The following is a 23,134-nucleotide window of genomic DNA, read 5'->3' on the forward strand; positions in this document are numbered from 1 at the left end:
AATGGGCATCTGCCAACTCTGCATTTGTAAACATTGCACTGGCTGCAAAACCACGTTCGTGATGAACACTAACCTGTTGATGCTACGTACTGATGCTTGATGCTTGATGCTAGTACTGTAGAGCAATGAGTCGCATGTCAACACAAGCACCGAAGTCAACATTACCTTCCTTCAATTGGGCCAACTGGCGGTGAATCGAGGAAGTACAGTACAGACTGACGAAACTAAAATGAGCTCTAACATGGAAATAAGCGTTTCCGGACACATGTCCACATAACATCTTTTCTTTATTTGTGTGTGAGGAATGTTTCCGGAAAGATTGGCCGTACCTTTTTGTAACACCCTGTATATTGTAAGAAGAGTCACCAACTCACGCCATGGCGCGCTGCCGGCGCGGCTATGGTCCAGCATGAATGGTTTTGTATTACCTGCTGGTGTGTGATCGATCTTACTATGGCTGGACTATATATATATATATATATATATATACACCAAAAATATCTGCACCAACACACACTGGACAGGAAAAATAAGACTTACGCTGTACGAAACAAGACACAGTTACTTCTTTTGCCTGATCATCGCCCAGCGACACTTTGTACACTCCTGTGCTGTATGACCATAACGTCTACACATAGACTGGGAAGGACTGGTGAATGCAGACAAAGGCATTCCATGTCTTCCCACCTGCGCTCTTTATGTGGATGGTCCTGAAGGATGTGAGCAACACCCGATGCATCTGAACCCACTGATCAGGCTTTCCCCAGCCTGCAAAGGAGCTCAAAATTGTGATGACCACCCCTCCCCATCCTACTCCCCTCCCGTACCTTCCCCTCTCCCCCTCCTGTCCCTCATCTGGAAATTGGCTGGAAACGCTCAATCTGTACTGAATTGTTGGTGTTGAAGGACATGTCTTCATTTAATCATTTTTGTTCTGGTCTTATCCTATTGGAAAAGGCTTCCTAAAATTTCTTTGTATGTGTGTCTTCACCTTGGTGTGGAGAGTGGCCACTTAAATGTCGCTGGGGTAAATACCAGGATGTTGAACAATATGCTTCCACTTCTCCCCCACCTGCAAACTAAACATCCTAAGATGTGTTTTTGAGATATGGTGGAAAGGTTGACCCGGTGAACAATATCAAACTACCTATCTGCTGACCACCCCATCTAAAACGCGTCTGAGCCTGCAGAACTTGGTTTCCCTCAGACTAAAGTACTGTAGAAGCGTTCCTATTTTTTCCTGTCATGAGAGAACTCAAAAGGGAATCCCTGGAAGGAAGGTGATGTTCTTTTTGAGGAACACTATCGAGAAAATTTAGAGAACCGACATTTGAAACTGACTGCACGAGGATTGTACTGTCGCCAACATACATTTCGCTTAAGGACCAAAAAGATGAGCTATGAGAAACTAGTGCAGATGGAGACATATAGACGGTCTTCTTTTCCCTCACTCTATTTGTCAGTGGAATAGGCACCATACAGTGGCATGCAAACTACAGATGTGGATGTAAATTTAGTCTACCTACTACGATGCCAGTCCATCCATTTCTAGGAACACAAAACTGGCGGAAGAATGTTGTCCCTTATTTATTGAGAAAATTAAGACGGAACTTCTGCTGAGGATTGTCTCTCAGTAAAAACCTTCATATTAGCCTTTAATTTACTCACTGCAATCACTTCGTGAGATGAATGTGAAAGGCTGTAATATGTTTTCCCACAGCACTTAAAAGAAGCGGTATAGAGCTCACCTCTCAACTTTGCTTTTGTCAGAATATCACTTACCCTCAATATTCTCAAGAACCATCCAGTCTTTGATATATAACATTTGAATCCACCTGATTTTAACAAGTAAATTTCCCACACCATGTCACAGACCCTGGCTAAATCTCTCAAAATCACCTCACATTCCAACAGCTCTGTTTCAATAGGTAGAAAGCTGTCTAGTCCCTCACCCATTACTGACTAGGTAGAGAGCTATCATAATGAGAAAAATAGCACATCACTTTTTTTTCCTGCTGCCATATCACCATGACTGCCCTGCAGTTTCTATTTATCTCATTCCTAAGGTATTTGTATAGCATATTACTGTTTGTCCATGAACATTTTTATACTTCCTCAATAAGTTTGTTGATCAATAGAGGCATAGCCGCTAATTTTGTCACTTCATGAGACTTACACCCCACCCCATATCACTCACACAAATGTCCCAATCTTCGATATATACCCCCATTCAAGTCACAAACTCCTGCTAATTCTCTTAAAATCACGGTATGACAGCACTGTTCCATTAGTTAGAAGGCTGTCTAACCCTCTACCTGTCAATGACTATGTACAGAGCTATCACAAAAACAACAAAAAATAGCACCCTAAGGTTCAGAGAAAATTCAGTACCATTCAGATGTCCATATCCTGATGTTTTTCGCAATTGGTACTGCTTCTAGTGATCTGTAAACAGTGACATAATAGAGCACTAGCACATCTCTTTGACTATTTTAGATTCAGTAGTTACATTTATCTGCATTCAGTTCCAATGGCCACTGGTCCTCAATCCTCTGTAAATTGCTATAACTTACCAGTATCGCAGCCCTGCTACAGACAGGAGCATACATCTAAATAAGTATTCCACAGACCACTGCATGGTGTGGACTGTGTCTTAGCAGTATTATCAATTTTGTTGTTCCTTTTCCGGTCATGTGCATAATGATAGAAAAAAATGAATGTCTGTATGCCTCTGTATATACTGTGATCTCCTCTATGATTGCTACACCAGGTAAAGTTTTTTTAACATCCAAGGAAGCATTACTACTGCACCTTTACTATATGAGGACACATAGAAAATCTGATACATCTGCAATTCATTGATCTCAAATGATTGTCTGTAAATATGGCCCTCTATGTGTCCTAATCTCCTTGGTCATATTTCAATGATCACTATGATAGATATGCAATGCCATAATGGTATCACAGTCTTCATTGACACCATAGAGTTTCATGAGAAATGCACCACCAGTTTTTCAATTGAGATATACTTCCATAATACAATTCCAACAGTATCACAGAGCTTCCAACACACACATTATCCACTCAATCATTTACATCAGGCCAACAGCCTCACACCTCCATGCACAATTCAGAGCTACTGCAAGAATAGGGAAAGATTCAAGGTTTAATCATAGCACTGTTCATTTTTCCTCCCCCACACTCTTCAGGACTGGGCTGACCATGACACTGTATTCCATCTAGAACAGTATGCATATGAATAGTGTAGTTATTTATTTAGAAACAGACCCAGTACCTATAAAGTTATCTGACTTTCGTACACTGTGAGCCAGTCAACCAACAACCACAAGTCAGACCAAATCAATGTTGATGTTTCCTCCAGCAATAGCAGTCATCTTAGTGCCTCTTACAGCTTGATCCGAATTGTATTGCCACAGTCCCTAGGCAACATGCTGACATGAATTGAAGCCACTCACCTCCTACACTGTCACTTCTTAATTGGTAGATTACACCCCCTTAAAAATCCATCATTTGCGCCATGCATGTTCCTCTGCTTTAGATTTTTGACCTGTCAGCCCTCAGTGTTTGGACTGCTTCCCTTAAGATTCCAGCAAATGAATCTGAACCTGACATGTGCATTCTTCTTCAGCTCACTGCTAGGTATTTTACTGCAATTAATGCTCCTGATGATAGTGTATTGGATTTCTAGTCCTACTAATGTACAACACATTTAGTTACATTCAGGTCAACTACCAACCCCACCATAGATTTTCCCACCTGCATGGAGACAACTCTATCGCCTGTGAACATTCTACATATAAAACAAATATGTTGCAAGCTTTACAGAGCATACATTGCACCAATAAGTCATTTTTCCCACAGCCTTTTTCTGTCACATATTCAAATGGAGTACGTGAATCTATCCAATCCTAGCAGCATCCACATGATGCTTCTGCTTTGCAGATCAGTCAAGTAACATGAACAAATGTGGGTGCACAGAAATGGTATACAGTGACTATGTAATGTTGAGCTATCGAATCAACATTACTGTTCACCAGTACATATCATGTAATCACCAACGGGTCTATGCATGTTAATGTCATGACTGCAGCTAACAATGGCCTCAAAGTTATAGTGGAAATTGGGAGTGTATAAGGAAATATGAAGGAGGGGGCTCTTTCAAATAGAGTGAGGGATGCTGGACGGCAAACTGACATATATATCAAGGGGCAATTGACGGCTAAGTATGATACAGTCTGTCTTGGTAGCCTCATCTTTGACAACAACAGTGTTAGTGGATCAATACTCACTGCGTCCGCCCCGATAGTTGCCGGCACAGAAGCTCAGCATGTTTGGTCAGAGCGTTAGACGCCCTCTGTAATAAAAAAACTGAGTGAATGGATGAGAGCTGAACTTCAATGGGTGTCATGGGACATCTTCCCCGAACAAATGCAACAAACAAAACCAAACAAAATGAGTTAAAAAAAAAAACTGAATGGTTAGCATGATGGACTGCCGTCCTAAGGGGCCCGGGTTCGATTCCCAGGTGGGTTGGGGATTTTCTCCACTCAGGAACTGGATGTTGTGTTGTCTTCATCATCATTTCATCTCCATCTGGTGCGCAGGTCGCACAATGTGGTGTACAATGTAATAAGACCTGCACCAAGGTGACTGGACCTGCCCCGTAAGGGGCCTCCTGGCCAATAACGCCAAACACTCATTTCTATTTTTCAATACTCATTGCACTTGGTGTTGCTACATTAAAATTAAAAGCTCAAGATACATCACAGGATGTATTTATAAAGCAACAAACACATGTGGTATGTAGGAAGTGGTATTCACTGCAGTGGAGTGAGAGTAGAACTTTGGTATTGTTTTGCCTAAGACAGTTGGAGCATTGAGATGAAGATGTGCCATTTGTCAATTCCCTCACTCAGTCTTTCTAAGATCAACAAAACTTCATTGCAAGATGGTATGTCTGATTTTTGCTTGCAATAAATGTAAAGCATACAAAAAACAATTATTTGTGAAATACTGTCACATGGCTTCCATAAGACAGTCAGTGCTATTTAAGTACAGTGATGCTGTGTATGGTACTCCCTCCGAACATTAACAAATGTTCCATTAAATTCAGAGTCTTCCATGCCATATACATGCATTTAGGCCTATCTTGATTTCAAAATGTCATCTGCTTATGATAAAAATACAGTCCATCATGCGACTCAATGGTATCAGATGTCTCTAACATAGTTACCAAACATATGTCAGGGCTGTTTAAGTAAAGTGATGCTGTGTGGTGTTCCCCATCAACAAATGTGCATTAAAACTATAGTATTTCATGCCATATACCTCTATATAGATACCCTCTGGATTTCGATATATAATTTGCCTAGGAAGGGGAAAAAAAGGATACCCATTAATCCAGCAGTGTAGTGCAATGGCATGTGTGTAACTTAATCTCCAAACACCTGTCAGGGGTATTTACACACAGTAATGCTATGCGTGGTATTCCCGTCAATTACTAACAAATGTTCCATTAAAACTACAATGTTTCACACCATATGCATCCCATACTGATTTTTGAGATGTACTTCTGTATTACTAGTAGTTAGATAGGATCAAACTCGAACAGTCCACTTCCATAGTCATAAATGAGTGCTTAAAAGCCATGTTCTTTTTAGTGGAGGAAGATATAAATGTTTCTCCCAAACATTATGTGCTCGCACATATCCATTCTGATTATCTGAATCCATAAGCTAGTAGTCAACTATAGAAGGCTATTATAATAGTACAGGTCCATTTCAATGTCAACCAGTTCTTCTTTAGATGAATTTTTTTGTATACTCACTGAATCTGTACCAATTTCTCCTAATATGCACCATGCTCCTGATTAGGGAATACAATACAATGTCTCCAGAGTGCATAGACTTCCCCCTAGTAAAGTACTGACATATGACATCATCCTTCTATCCAACAAATAGTACATACATTAAGGAGCCAAGTACCTTCAATCACCAATTCAGATTACATCTGCTGTGTAATGCTTTACACTAAAGTAACATTACACACGGCTGTAGGCAGCACTCATATTTTCTCTTTCATCCTACAATATACTCCAATACAGAATCTAGTCACTACTAGCTTAGTGAGGTGTACATGCCTCAGAGCATGTGTTACTGATCATATGGAATTCCATAGCACAGTTCTTAACAATAGTACTCTGCTGATGGGTGAAATGATGATTTTTAACCCCATGGAAGAGAGCAGAGCTAGGTGTGATTGATGCAGGAAAAACAAGAAAAGAGCACATTTTAATGAAAGTGGTTTATTCATCACAATGTGTATTAACAAAGTACAAAAAATATATCATAAAATAACGATATCTCTTATGACATCATTGCCCTCATCAAAACTGTAGCTAAAATAGGTCTCTGACACATGGCACAAGAAGAAAGGGAATGTCACATTTAATGCAGGTAGCAATACATCTTCAGGGAAAAAATAGCACTCCTACTTCTTCCTGGTAGCAAATTTTACTCTGGTGACCATTGTCAGAAGCTCTCAGTCACACAGTATTCTGATACCATTTTCGTAAGACCTGATGCAGTTTTAATATTAGGCATAAGCTTTGCAGTAATTTTTCCATCCCTCTTCTGACAACTATTATCCACAAAATCCTTGCCCCCCACCGCCCCCCCCCCCTGCCCCCTGCCAAAGCAAGAAGCGCAAACAGGCACTTGGAAAACCACAGACCATGTCCAACCCATGGGATTTTTGTTTCATCCCAATATTTAAACCCTCCACCACAATGGAAAAACATGGTTTCATCCCCTTCACCAGTATAAAAGAATCCAGATTCACCTAGTTTGTCAAGACTTGTTTAATAGCTAAAGGCCATCCTTTGAAAGATTCCAGCCTCACTTCATATGTTACATATTTAGGGTAAGCTAAGCTCAACTCCCACATGCCACCCCTTGAACTGCATAAAGATGCTGATTCAAGAGATGACTGCAGGTGTATCTCCATTCCGCACAGGTAAAAAGTATCATACAAAACATACAGTTCAACCTACTGACATTTCTCCCAACCACCTCCAGACATCCACTATGTTACTGAGCGACACTCCATTTATATATGGCCTACCCTAAAGACTTAAGATGAAAACATTTCTGCTCAATGCTCATGATGTCACTTCAGGCCATGTATTCTAAATTTACTTGTAAATTTAATAAAATTGTGAACACTTAACACAATTGTGCTTTTTTTCCATATGTGTGGATGGATTCACCTTCAAACTTTATCCAAGCCATAATGCGTCATGGATCCACCTTGGAACCCTATCCTAGGCATAACGTGTGGTGAATTAACCTTTGAACCCTACCCCAGACATAACGCATGGTGGATCCACCTACGAGCTATATCCTGTCCCTATCCCAGACCTAACTTATGCTGAGGAGGAGCCCCTGCAAGAAGCCTATCTAAACACCTCCTGACCTGAATTGATAAATTGTGATTTTTTAGTGTCAAAGTATGGAACTGACAAACAATACCACTGTTCTGTCAGTGTATGCAGTCTTCCATGAAGTTAAAAAACATCATCCCCCCAGCAGAGTACTATTGTTAAGATCTGTGCTACAGAGTTCCATATGATCTGGTAACACGTGCTTTGTGACATGTACACCCCACTAAGCTAGTACCCACTAGATTCTATGTTGGAGTGTATTGTAGGGTGAAAAAGAAAGTTTGAGTGCTGCCTACAGCCATGCGTCATGTTACTTTAGTAGAAAGCATTACACAGCAGATGTAATCGGAATTGGTGTTTGAAGGTGCTTGGTTTCTTAAAGTATGCAGTATATGTCACATGGAAGGATGATGTCACATGTCACTACTTTAACAAGGGGGAATCTATGCACTCTAGAGATGTTGTATCATATTCCATAATCAGGAGCATGGTGTATATTAGGAGAAATTGGTATGGATTCAGTTGGAATATAAAAAAAAATCCATCCAAAGCAGATATGATTGACACTGAAATGGACTATCAGCCTGTACTATTACAATGGCCTTCTATAGTTGACTACTAGCTTATGGTTTCGGATAATCAAAATGGATATGTGCAAGTACATAATGTTTGGAAGAAATGTGCTAGAAAGAATGCTAGAAAGAATGTGGTTTTTAAGCTCTGATTTATAACTATGCAAATGGACTTCTCATGTTTGATCCTGTATAAATGCTGGTAATATGGAAGTACATTTCACAAATCAGTAGTGGATGTATATAGTGTAAAGACAGTAGTTTTAATGGAACATTGTTAATGACGGATGGGGGTACCACACGTAGCCCAGAGAGATGTTTGGAGATTAAGTTACACGCATCTCTTCCACTGCACCACTAGATTACTGGGTATCCTTTTTTTCTTTCCAAAGCAAATTACATTTCAAAATCAAGAGGGAATCTATATGCAGGTATATGGTATGGAATACTGTAGTTTTAATGGCACATTTGTTGATAGTGTGTGTGTGTGTTTGGGGGAGGGGGGGGGGGTTGTTGCACCATGGAGCATCACTTTACTTAAATGATGCTGACTGATGTTTGGAAATTATTGTTTTTTGTATGCTTTGAATTCCACATTTATTGCATGCACAAACCTGTTGGAGTAGGTATACCATACTGCGATGAATTTTCATTGCTCTTAGAATGAATGAATAACTGAAATCACAAACAACACATCTCCATCTCAGTGCTTCCACTATCTTAAGCAAAACAATACTACAGATCTACTCTCACTCCACTGCAGCATACACCACTCCCAGCACACCAAGTGTATTTGTGCCTCTTTTTTGCTTTAGGAATATATCCTGTGACGACTCTTGATCTGTTAATTTTAACATAGCAACACCAACCACCTAGAATATTGATCCACTAACACTGCTGCTGTCAAAGACGAGCCTACCAAGACAGACTGTATCATACTTAGCCATCAATTGCCTCTTGATATATATGTCAGTTTTCCGTCCAGCTTCCCACACTCTATATGAATGAGCCCCACCTTTGTATCTCACTATACGTTCCCAGTTTCCATTATAGCTTTGAGGTCATTGTTAGTTGCTATCTTGACATTAACATGTATAGACCCATTTGTGATTAAAAGATACATACTGGTGAACAGTAACATTGATTCAACAGTTCGACAATACATAGCCGCTGTCTACCAATCCTGTGAGCCAACATCTGCTCATGTTACATTACTGATCTGTGAAGCAGAAGAATCATGTGGATGCTGTTAGGATCATATAGATTGGCACACTCCATTTGAACATGTAACAGAAAAAAATTTGAGTGAAAGACAAATTATTTCTCCCATAAAAACAATTGGCTAGATTAGGGTATGTATGGAAGTATGTAGACAATCAATTCTTTTATTCAATTAGAGTACGCAACTGAGATGGGACTGATAATAATAGCATGATGTACCCTCCATCAAACACTGCGCAGTAGCTTGCACCATATTTGTTTTATAAGTAGAATGTCTGCAATCAGGTGGGAAGATATATGGTGGAGTTGGTAGCTAAATGTGTTGTACATTAATAGACTAGAAATCCAGCACACTATTGTCAGAAGCACTAACTACAGTAACATATCTAGCAGTAAGCGTCCTGAGTGAGCTGAAGAAGAATGCATACATTGCGTTCAAATTCATTTTCTGAAATCTTAAGGGAAGCAATCCAAACACTGGAGCTGACAGGTCAGTGAGCTAAAGCAGAAGATGGCTCAAATTCATTTGCATGGATTTTTAAGGGCATGTAATCCACCCACTACGAAGTGACAGCATAGGTGGTGAGTGGCTGCAATTACTGTCAGCATGCCACCTGGAGACTGTGACACTACAATTTGGATCAAGGTGAAAGAGGCACTCAGATGTTTGCTATCACTGGAGGAAACCTCAAAATCGATTTGGTCTGGTCTGTCTTGTTGGTTAATTGGCTCGCAATGTACAAAAGTTGGATAACTGTATAGGTACTGGGTTTGCTTCTAAATAAATAACTACACTAAGCATATGCATAATACCATGTGGATACACTCTGTTCTAGACAGAATATGATTTCATATTCAGTCCACTCCCAAAGAGCATGTGGTGGAACAATGAACAATGCTATGATTAAACCCTGAATCTTTCTCTATTCTTGCGGTAGCTCTGAATTGTGTTTAGAGGTGCAATGTTGTTGCTCCAATGTAAATGACTGAGTGGATAATGTGTGTGTTGGAAGCTCTGTGATAGTGTTATAGTTGTACTATGGAAGTATACCCCAACTGAAAAACAGGTGGTGTACTTCTCATGAAACACTATGCTGTTGACAAAGACTCTGATAACATTATGCCACTGCATATCTATCATAATGATCATTGAAATATGATCAAGGAGATTAGAACACATAGCGGGACATATTTATAGACAATCATTTGAGATCAATGAATTGCAGATGTATTACATTTTCTTTGTGCAGTCCTCATATAGTAAAGGTGCAGCAGTAATGCTTCCTTGGATGTTAAAAAACCTATATCTGGTGTAGCAATCATAGAGGAGATTACAGTATATACAGACGCATACAAACATTCATTTTCACTTGATCATTATACATGTGACCGGAAAAAGTAGAATGAAATTGATAATACTGCTACAACATAGTCCACGCCATGCAGTGTTTTGTGGACTATGTATTTAGATATAGGCTCCTCTGTATAACAGGGTTGCAACACTGGTAAGCCATAGCAATTTGTAGAGGACTGACAATTGGTGGCCACTGGAAGTGAATGTAGACAAATTTAACTATTGACTATAACAATATTACGAAAAGGAAAGTTGCTACTCACCATATAGCAGAGACGCTGAGTCGCAGATAGGTACAACAAAAAGTCTATCATAATATAAGCTTTCGGGCATGAAGGGCTTTGTCGAAAATAGACGACAGACATGCAAACACAGACAGACACACAGACAGACATACACAGCCGGCCACTGTGGCCGAGCAGTTCTAGGCGCTTCAGTCTGGAACTGTACGACCGCTACGGTCACTGATTCCAATCCTGCCTCAGGCATGGATGTGTGTGCTGTCCTTAGGTTAGTTAGGTTTAAGTAGTTCTAAGTTCTAGGGGACTGATGACCTCAGATGTTAAGTCCCATAGTGCTCAGAGCCATTTGAACACACACACCCACCCACACACCCACCCACCCACACACACACACACACACACACACACACACACACACACACACACACACACACACACATGACTCCTTCCTCTGGAAGTTGAAGCCACACTGCGAGCAACAGCAGCAGTGCATGATGAGAGTGGCAACTGGATGGGGGTAAGGAGGAGGCTAGGGTGGGAAGGAGGAGGGATAGCAGGATAGTGGTGGGGGACAGTGAAGTGCTGCTCGGGAGTGTGCAAGGACGAGTTGGAGAGAGGGTATCGCAGGTAGTTGCAGTCGGGTGGTTAGACAGAAGGCAGAGGAGAGGTCGGGGGGGGGGGGGGGTTGTGGAAAAGGAGAGAAGTAAAAAGACTGGGTGTGTTGGTAGAATGAAGGCAATGTAGTGCTGGAAAGGAAACAAGAAAGGGTCTTGATGGGTGAGAAAAAGTCTAAGAAAGGTTGAGGCTAGGAGGGTTATGGAAGCGTAGGATATATTGCAGGGAGAGTTCCCATCTGCACAATTCAGAAAAGCTGGTGTTTGGAAGGATCCATATGGCATAGGCTGTGAATCAGTCATTGAAATGAAGGCTGTCGTGTTGGGCAGGGTGCTCAGCAACAGGGTGGTCCACTTGTTTCTTGGCCACAGTTCGTTGGTGGCCATTCATGCAGACAGATAGCTTGTTTGTTGTCATGCCCACATCAAATGCAGCACAGTGTTTGCAGCTTAGCTTCTAGTTTCACAGGTGGCCCTGCCATTGATGGGATAGGTAATGTTTGTGACTGGACTGGAGTAGGTGGTGGTGGTAGGATGTATATGGGACAGGTCTTGCATCTAGGTCTATTACAGGGATATGAACTATGAGGTTAGGGGTTGGATGAGTAAATTATATAGGTTCAGTGGACGGCAGAATGCCACTGTGGGAGGGGTGGGAAGGACAGTGGGCAGGATATTTCTCATTTCAGGGCATGATGAGAGGTAGTCGAAACCCTGGCGGAGAATGTAATTCAGTTGCTCCAGTCCTGGGTGGTACTGAGTTATGAGGAGAATGCTCCTCTGTGACCAGATGGTGAAACTTTGGGAGGTTGTGGTAGACTGGAAAGTTAAGACAGGAGATTTCTTTTTTACAAGGTGGAGAGAATAATTACGGTCTGTGAAAGCCTCAGTGAGACTCTTTCTAGAGCGACCACTCATCACTGCAGATGGGATGCCCATGGGTGGCTACGCTGTATGGGACTTCTTGGTATGGAACGGGTGGCAACTGTCAAAGTGGAGGTACTACATGTGATCAGTAGGTTTGATATGGATAGAGGTACTGATGTAGCCATCTTTGAGCTGGAGGTCAACATCTAGGAAGGTGATGTGTTTGGTTGGGTAGGACTAGGTAAAGCAAATGTGGGAGAAGCTGTTGAGGTTCTGGAGGAATGTGTATAGGGTGTCCTCACCCTTGATCCTGATTGCTAAGATTCTGGGTGCTTAGGAAGGATTCCTCTAGATGGCCCATGAGTAGGTTGGGATAGGATGGTGCCATCTGGGTGACTATAGCTATACCCCAGATTTTTTTGTAGGTAATGCCTTCAAAGGAGAAGTAATTGTGGGTTAGAATATACAGGGTGTTCAAAAAGTCTCTCTGCAGTGCCATATGATTATCAGCCACGTATGCTGTATGCCGCAGTGAATATACCAAAATGAAATTCAGTGAAATACAAGTTATTAATTTATTGAATATTCATTTTTACTTGCAAATTTTCACATTAAATGTTGAAAGCATCCCCCACTTGAAGGGAAGTAGCCCAGGCAGGTGAACAATCATACGGCACGCGTAGCTAACAGTGATATGGCACTGCGGAGAGACTTTTTGAACACCCTGTAGTTGGTCATTGCGACTAGGAAGGAGGTTGTTGGTCTGGAATCCATAGGGCACTTTGAAAGGTAGTGTTCAATAGTGGTAAGGCCATGGGCATTAGGGATGTTAGTGTAAAGAGAGGTGGCATCAATAGTAATGATCAGGGCTCTGTGTGGTAAAGGGACAGTAACTGTGGAGAGTTGGTGGAGGAAATGGTTGGTCTCTTTTATATGGGGTAGGTTCTGGGTAATAGGCTGAAGGTGTTGGTCTACGAAAGCAGAGATTCTCTCAGTGGGGGCACAGTAACTGGCCACAATGGGGCATCATCTGTGGTTGGGTTTATGGACTTTAGGAAGCATGTAGAAGGCACGAGTGCAGGGAGTGGTAGGGGTGAGCAGAGAGTGGACTCTGGGGAGAGGATCTGTGATAGGCCTAAGGATTTGAGGAGAGACTGGAGATCCTGCTGGATTTCTGGAATGGGGTCACTGTGGCAAGGTTTGTAGAATATTTGAGGTTAAGAAAGTCTCGAAAATTAACATGGGGTGATTTGGGGGCAGTGGGGGTGGATCATGGTTGGGTGGAGGAGTAAACTGAGTCACACAGGGTGCAACATTGGTCGTTGATTGAGTCTGATTGGTATGGCTGGTGGCAAAGAAGTGTTTCCACTGTAGAGAATGGGAGAAGATCTTTAACAAGTCCTGCATTATTGAATTTGGGAATGGGGCAAAAGGTGAGGCATTTGGAAAGGACTGATATTTGTGGGGCCAAGGCTTCTCGAGAAAAGGTTCATCATGGTGTTTCGGGACTGTTTACATTTTGGATTCGGTGTGGTGGTGGGAGGGAGTTCTGGAGGGTGGGGTAAATGTAGTAGCTCTGCGAGACAAGAGTTTGTCAGCTATGGAGGAATGTGAGGGAGGTTTGGAGGTTGTTGCAGAGGTGGTGGACAGTGGTACTCTAAAGTGGGAGTAGGAAGTGAGCAAGGTGGAGAGTTTTTTTGAGGTGGCATTGTGCATGTTGCTCCAGTTCCTGGAGAACAAGAGTTTCAATGTGTTTTACTGGTTCCAGGAATATGGAATTGCATAGAAGGAGAATTTTATGGATGGAGAGAAGGTATTGCAATGTTTGGTTGATATTGTTTTGCAGGAATATGTTGGTGAGGGTTATGATTGGCAGAATCTGGACAGATGGAGGTCATTGTGGAAAGAGGGGTGGCAGCCAGAGATGGGTAATTTGATATTAAGGCCATTTGGGGTGATTCCATGAGCCAAGCAACAATGCAGGAAAATTATGTGGGACTGGGTTCTGGCTAGGGATAAGGAAACTTTACTGTATACTGTAATTATTCACCCAATCTTGTACAAAAACAAATCTCCCATGCCTTATCTTTCCAGCCTCCCACAACCTCCCAAAGAGTCACTGTCTGGTCACAGAGGAGAATTCCCCTTGTAACTAACACCCAGGACTGGAGCAACTAAATTACATTCTCTGCCAGGGTTTTGACTACCTCTTGTTGTGCCCTGAAATGAGAAATGTCCTGCCCACTATCCTTTTCGCCCCTCCCATAGTGGTGTCCTGCCATCCACCAAACCTACACAATATACTCATCCATCACTACACAACCCCTGCTCCCAACTCCTTACCTCATGGCTCATATATCTATAATAGACCTGGATGCAAGACCTGTCCTATATGTCCTCCCACCACAACCTACTACAGTCCAGTCACAAACATCACCTATCCCATCGAAGGCAGAGCTACATGTGAAACCAGTCATGTAATCTACAAGCTAAGCTGCAACCACTGTGCTGCATTTGATGTGGGCATGACAACCAACAATCTGTCTGTCCCCAAGAATGGCCTCTGACAAACTGTGGCCAAGAAACAAGTGGACCACCCTATTGCTGAGCACGCTACCCAATACAACATCCTTCATTTCAGTGACTGCTTCACAGACTGTGCCATATGGATCCTTCCCATCAACACCAGCTTTTCTGAACTGCACAGGTGGGAACTCTCCCTGCAATATATCCTATGTTTCCATAGCCCCGCTGGCCTCAACCTTCATTAGTCATTTTTCTCACTCATCAAGACCCTTCCCTGTTCCCTTTCCAGCACTACACTGCCCTCATTCCACCAACACACCCAGTCTTTTTACTTCTCTCCTTTTCTGCAACCCCCAACCTCTCCCCTGCCTTCCGTCTAACCACCCAATTGCACCTAGCTGCACTGCTATTTCTCCACCTCATCCTTGCACACTTTCCACCAGCACTTCATGGCCCCCCACCCCAAACCAGCTACCCGCCCGCTTCCCGCCATGGCCTCCTTCTTTGGTTCGGGGTTATATATCACTATATATCAAAGAAGGGAGGCTGTTCTATGCAAACAAATTACTCCCTCCCACAGATATTTCATGAAGTGACTGCAATGAGAAAATTAGGGGTTACATCTCAATTGTTCAATGAACTCATGAAAGAAGTGTATTTATATATATATATATATATATATATATATATATATATATATATATATATATATATATATATATATATATATATATATATATATATTATTTGTACTATCCAGACATCAGCTTTTATGTGATTATCAAGTACAATAGTAAAAGGTATTACAATGTCATTAAGTCATATCTGTTAAGGCAGTCCAAAGAAGATAAACAAGTTTAACACATGTCTTTAAGATCTCCTTCTCTGTAATTGCCTTATGCAGTTTTCCTGCTTTTGTGCCACATCCTAGTTTCCACTTTAGCGATAGCACTCTGCTAAATAGTGAATACTTTTTAACACATTGTCTATAATGGATCAGGGATGAGAGAGCTGTGGATGGGATGTCCTCTGTTGCATGCAGAGCCCTGGGGTGAACACCTTCTGACCTGTTTATTACTCTAATCTTGTTCCTATTATTGACAGGATGCTATATAAATACCTTAGTAATGAGATGAATAGGAAGTACAGGGCAGCCATGGTGACATGGCTGCAGGAAAAAAAATATGATTTGCTATTTTTCTCATTGACATAGCTCTCTGACTAGTCAGTGACAGGTGCGGGGGGGGGGGGGGGGGGGGCTAGACAGGTTTCTAAGTAAAGGAATAGTGGTGTCAGAACATGATGGCATTTCAAGAGAATTAGCAGGGGTTTATGACTTGTGACGGGACATCTCTTACTCATCAAAATTATGTGGATTCAGATGCTATATATCAAAGACTAGAAGAATAATGAGAACATGGTGGGTAAGCAATACTTTGACAAAAGGAGAGCTGAGAGGTGAACTCTCTATGTGGGTAAACATATTACAGCTTTTTTAAAATAGTAAACTGCCATTTGACTGTGTATTTATATATATATTATTTGTACTATCCAGACATCAGCTTTTATGTGATTATCAAGTACAATAGTAAAAGGTATTACAATGTCATTAAGTCATATCTGTTAAGGCAGTCCAAAGAAGATAAACAAGTTTAACACATGTCTTTAAGATCTCCTTCTCTGTAATTGCCTTATGCAGTTTTCCTGCTTTTGTGCCACATCCTAGTTTCCACTTTAGCGATAGCACTCTGCTAAATAGTGAATACTTTTTAACACATTGTCTATAATGGATCAGGGATGAGAGAGCTGTGGATGGGATTCCTCTGTTGCATGCAGAGCCCTGGGGTGAACACCTTCTGACTTGTTTATTACTCTAATCTTGTTCCTATTATTGACAGGTCAGCTGTTGCCCATTACGTTTTTAGTCTTCTTACTTTTACCTTTCTGGATCATTGCCCAGAAATATATCATAGTTTAGATCAAATGTTGTATCCCACAACACTTTACAACATCACATGTTAAACTATCTGAATGACAATATTTCACTGACTGGAATATTCTATGATCTGTCTATGACATTCAGCAGTCAAAATCTTAATTCTTTTGGAAACATCTACTGGTAACCAGCCTGATTCATATCAAAGTGATACCAAGCAGAGTCAGATTAGATAGCTCAGCAATTTTCAGAATGAATCTTGTTTTGAGTGCAAAAATTACTTTTAGAGTTCCACAGGCTTCATTATTCAAAATGGTTCAAATGGCTCTGAGCACTATGGGACTCAACATCTTAGGTCATAAGTCCCCTAGAACTTAGAACTACTTAAACCTAACTAACCTAAGGACATCACACACACCCATGCCCGAGGCAGGATTCGAACCTGCGACCGTAGCAGTCCCGCGGTTCCGGACTGCAGCGCCAGAACCGCTAGACCACCGCGGCCGGCTTCATTATTCAGATTACTATTCTTCCTATACAGGGTGTCACAGGAGGAGTTGTAAATATTCAGGGATATTATTGTTCCTATCACTCAAAGCAAAAAAACTCTAGTAAATATGGGTTCTAAAATGCATACCATAAGAGCTATGGCCACCTCTTCATATCTGCTACTGTGAAACATACCTCTTCTACACAAGTACTCATAGCTCTTAACATACACATTTTAGCATCCATGTTTATGAGACTTCTTTGATTTAAATGATCATTCCTGTCACATCCCTTAATATTTACCATTCCTCCTGGAACACTGTATATAAGTGACCTTCCATATTTCACATAATCAAGTAAAATACAAATGCATCAACAAAAGGAATAATACACAAAATTTTCTAAAAATTGTTTGGTACTTGGTAAATGTTTTGTAACTAATAAAAAACACTATTTATGTGATTCTGTGTAAGACCTCTCACAAGGTGTGAAAACTTTCATGAATGAGGAGCTAGCAACATCACAGCATGGAATTCCATGTTCCATTACATTGCAGAGCATGAAAGGAAGAATCTGTGATGCCAGATTTTTGCCTCATGGAGAGGTATGTGGCCAATGAGATACAGCATTGGTTTTATGTCACCAGCATCACTTAGGATATGCCACATTGCATTCATATGGGATTGAACTCTGTATTTAGTAGTTTTTATATTATGGTGTATGTGGTAAGAATATTAGCTGTTTCAAATCACCAGCTCATTGAAGACCTATCAAAGACATCATTTTAGGTAGGATTTGTATTAATAAAATGACAGAAAACAACACATTAGCAGTTAAAGGCATCTTGTATTTGATCCTTTATGTATTTTAACTTGCATGCTATGGAAGTGTACTATTTCATTGGAAAGGCACAATGATGATTTATCAAAAGCTTGTTGTTTTTGGTACAGTTTGTCACAGTTAAAATATATCAAATGAAGACAGTCATGGTTACAGCCTTTAGACATTTTAGAAATGTAACTCAGGCACCAATGTCATGTTGAAGCCACAGAATAGATCAGGTGTGTCCAACTCCTGGTCTACAGGCTGCATGCAGCCCAAAATAAGTATCCATGGACCAATGACCAAGCAGTTTGACCCCTTTCCCCTCTTTTAAACCAACCAAGTATCAGTGCGACCCAAGAGGTGAGCATCTATCACTCAATAGGTAAAAAAAAAAAAAAAACATAAAATTCCATTTATTTAAAGTTATGACAAATTGAATATTTTAAATTTGGAACTCCCACAACATGACGCTATTCTCTCACTGGTCCATCTCTTTTTAGCAGTTATTGTTAGTGTTCAGTATATTATGTGCAGCCCAAAAATACTCATCTTCTTATAGTGTGGCTGAGGTTACCTAAAAGGTTGGAAACCCCTGTTGTACATGATAGCACTGTAAGATATAATGAGAAAAGTTGCAGGTTCATGTCTAGCTACTTCCATTCTTTTTTTCCACCTTTTGTTTTCTAAAAGATTCTGGGACTTCCTTATTAATTTAATAGAAGTATTACCTGCAATAGCCAATGTTATTATAAATAATGTACACTCTAAGATAAAAAAAAAAAAACACACCACAAAGGAATTATCCAAATGGGAAGGAAATCAGTAGATATGATGTGAAGTACAGACAAACAAATGAGTATAATTTCAGAAAAATTGGATGACATATTCAAGAGAAAGAGCTTCACAAATTGATCAAGTCAATAACACATTGATCCACATCAAGCCCTTATGCAAGCAGTTATTTCGCTTGGCACTGATTGACAGAGTTGAATGTACTCCTGACAGATATTGTGTCAAATTCTGTCCAACTGGTGTGTTTGTTGGTCAAAATCCCAAGCTTGTTGGAGGGCCATGCCCATAATGCTCCAAATGTTTTCAATTGGGGAGAAATCTGATGACATTGCTGGCCAAGGTAGAGTTTGGCAAGCATAAAGACAAACAGTAGAAATTCTTGCTGTGTGCAGGCAGGCAAGCCCAGGATGGCTTGCCATAAGGGGCAACAAAATGGGGCATACAATATCATCAATCCACAACTGCAAGTTACAGCCAAAGAAATCTTGCTATGGCACCACACACCATCAGTCCTGATTGTCACACCATATGGCATGTGACAGTCAGGTTGGTATCCCACCGCTGTATAAGGCATCTCCAGACAAGTCTCACTGGTCATCAGGACTCAATTCCAAGCAGGCCTCATTACTGAAGACCATATACTTCAGTCAATGAGATTTCAGACTGAAGACATGGCTGGAGACACCCGAGACAGTGGTGAAATTCCAATGTAACTGCCTCAAATCATGCCGCTTGAGAACCAGGAATGATGGTCTGGGGTGCCATTTCTTTTCATGTCATGACCACTTTAGTTGTCATCCACAGTGCCCTCACAGCACAGCAGTATGTCAACGATATTCTATGCCTGTTTTGTTGCCCATCATGCAAAGCCAACCTGGGACTACATTTCAGCAAGATAATGCCCACCCACACATGGCGAGTGTTTTTACTGTCTGTCTTTCTGCTTGTCCTACCTTGGCCAGCAAGGTCACCAGATCTCTCCCCAATTTAGAACATTTAGAGCATTATAGGCAGGGTCCTCCAGCCATTTTGGGTTTCTGGAATGTTTATGCAGTAACCATAAATCTTAAGATGACTGCCAATCTGTCTGAAAGTAAACACAAGTTATGAGCTGCAAGTTTTTGCTATTATGAAATGTTGTGTGGAAGATATATACTCATGCGTCATGTTTCTATCTTGCTAGTAAGAATCTTAGTCTTGAACTTCTATGATGAAATATGTTAAAAATGACATTAGACACTGTACTTTAATGCTATTCAGTTTAAAACAAAGAATGTGATGGAGATTCAATTGAGTTAATGAAAACTACTAGTACATATCTCAGATCATTGTTCAGCTTATGTAGTGTTCTTCTAGCAGCAATTTGCTGTTCAAGCCATTGCCAAGTCCAGAATCTTTTTTCAATTTTATCCACTCTGACTATTACCAACAGAGTTAAAGTAACTATTTTACACACACCCAGTTTTATAAGCAGACCATCTGATCAGCACAACTGATGCAGCCATCATCTGCCTCTGGAGATACAATGGTGGGGACCATATTCTGTGAGATGTAGTGGGTCATTTCGGTGTGTTGCGCAACGACAATGGATACCGTGTTTGGTATACTTGTTGATCACAAACAGTTCCTGAGTGATAATGGCTTGAGGAAGGATACATAACCGTCAATAACAATGGGACACAGAGGAAGAGAAATATGTAAAACTCTTTGCCCGAAATTCCTTGGTGTACTTATTTCTCAGAAGGTGAATTGGAAGTCATGTACCAGATTTTTTTTCAAAAGCTTTAGTTCAGCAACATTTGCTCTTTGTGTAAGTGCATAACATGAGCATTGCCATGAGGCCACCAACACAGCTGAGACCTACACCTTGCACAATGCCCCACTGGTAGTCATAAGCTCCACTCTGTATATACGGTATATATTTGGATGGTGTGTTTGTAATACAATAACAGTCGCATGCGACTTGATGATGAAACACATACTATCGAAGACTGTCACCTGTAAATGCTATCTTAGGTTGGCGACCTATTATTTGTTTTACCTTGTCACAGTTATGACTTTATAACAATACAGCCTTCCCCAAAATTCATATGAAATGTCTGATACCACACCTTTTTTTTTTTAATATATAAATATATGCATCAAGATAGTTATCAGACAATTCAGTGCTTCCTAAGGCCTTGTATGTGTGTCTTATATAATTCTCTCCTATTTGATAAAAAATTTATTCGGCTGTAACATCAGTTTCATTACATTTTGTAAATTTTAATTGTAACATCAAATTTTTACAAAATTAATAATGCTTTATTTTGGAAGCTACTGTTAAAATTCTATATAAAGTGATGCAGCAATGCTGTGACAAGTCAGTTTTGAAGTTACTTTTGGAAGTCAAAGAGATCAGTGAAGTTTGTCTGTGTTTTGTATACATGACAAGTGTGCAGTTCGAATGTCAATTAATGTGAATAAATTTTGTGAAACATTAAAATTTCGCATTCATTCATCAATGGACCAGGCAGAAGAAACTTAGTTAAGTAACATTCAACATGAATCATTACAACTTCTTACAGATTTACTTGCTGTAGATTTCTTGCAATACTGTCTGTTAACACACTGACTGCCTCACGTGTAGTAACAGATGTTTCTCTAGCAGCCCAGGCAACTGTATGGTGTCAATTTGGAGGTTCTGTTGGGGCTGTCAATGGGCACATGCTGTCTGGTGTAAGGCTCTGCTGTGACCTCATGGCATGCAATAGTTTTAATTCGTATTTCTAGATTGAGATGATGCTGGTGTACAGGAAACTGGATACAACATATTGTTCAAAGTTCTCTAAGAACAAACAAAGATTACCAAAATCCAATGGTTCAATATCAGAAAATACAAAAGGTCACTGTCTGACAGGTACACAAGAAAAATGTAACAGATACAGAAAAAGTGTGATGGAGGAGCCAAGATGTTACTTGGTGATTTGTGAAACTCATGGAAGGTCTGAAACTTTGAAATGAGTGAAGAAGGTTGTTGCATTCTGTGGAAACTGCAACAAATGGCTCTGCCCATCCTGTTATTCACAGACACACTGATTGGTATTTACCTGCATCCTCAGTTCTATTTGCCTTCTCAATAAATTGTACAGTGTATACATAACCAATTTCTTTCTTTTCAGTTATAGTTTACCTGTTGTTTACAAGTGGTTTTGTTTGTAAAATAACTAACCATCTGCAGTGGGCATCCTCATAGCATGATGAGTTCACATGTTACACTAAGGTATGATGTTTCTGAAGGCATCCTAGATTTTTTCCTCAAAATTTTGACCTATGAGGAACACGTATAAATAAGGGTGGAACAAATTAACTTTATTTTATGAGATTCCCATAAAAAAAACCAGCCAAGGCTGCCCTGACAGTGTGGTTGCCAATGGGCACACTGCATCAGGTGTAAGGCTTTGGTGAATGTGTTAATGATGTACTTCTGGGTGTATAGCCAAGTTATTGTTTCCATTTCTTGCACAATATTTTGACAACAGACCAAGCCATTGTCTTCAGGTGCTGCTAGTGGATAGGACATCAGAAAGCTGACTTACTTTGTGCACTTCCACTCATTAATGTCATGTGAAATAATTTTCTGGGTCAGTTCTGCACTCACACAAAGTATTCATTGCATAGAGCAGCATTCTGCAACCAGTGTGCTGTGGCATACTCATGTGTCACCACAAAGTGAAGGGGGTGATGCAAACATTTATGTATTTTTGTGAGAAATTAAGGGATTTCAATTTTAGACATAGTGTGAATTTTTATGTTTTTGAAGATATTAAATGTGATTTATTGCTCTCGATTTTAAGTAAGAAGGTGCTTGTAAATTCTTTAATTATTTGATATATGCTGACAACTGTTATATTTTGATATAAATTAAATGAAATTTATTTACTCAATATTTTTCTGATATTTGGCTTATTTTCAGTTAATTTATTCTCATCTGTACAGTGGCGAAACAAGCGCTGTATAATTGGAGAGATACAGAGGCGAGTGAGTGTGCTGGGACTGACCCCAGTTCACTGCTAGTAGTGCCATGTCACCACAAAGCATCTGTGCATAGCACACAAGTATTGCACCATAATTTAGGAATGTAATTAAAAGTTAAAGTTGCTTTTCCAAACTTTGTTAGCATGTGATTTAGTATATTAATATGTAAACTGTTAAATCCCAGAATGGTCAGGTCAGTATTTTTCCCTAAATACAT

Source organism: Schistocerca nitens, chromosome 3 (genome assembly GCF_023898315.1).
Source record: "Schistocerca nitens isolate TAMUIC-IGC-003100 chromosome 3, iqSchNite1.1, whole genome shotgun sequence".
Lineage (NCBI taxonomy): Eukaryota > Metazoa > Arthropoda > Insecta > Orthoptera > Acrididae > Schistocerca > Schistocerca nitens.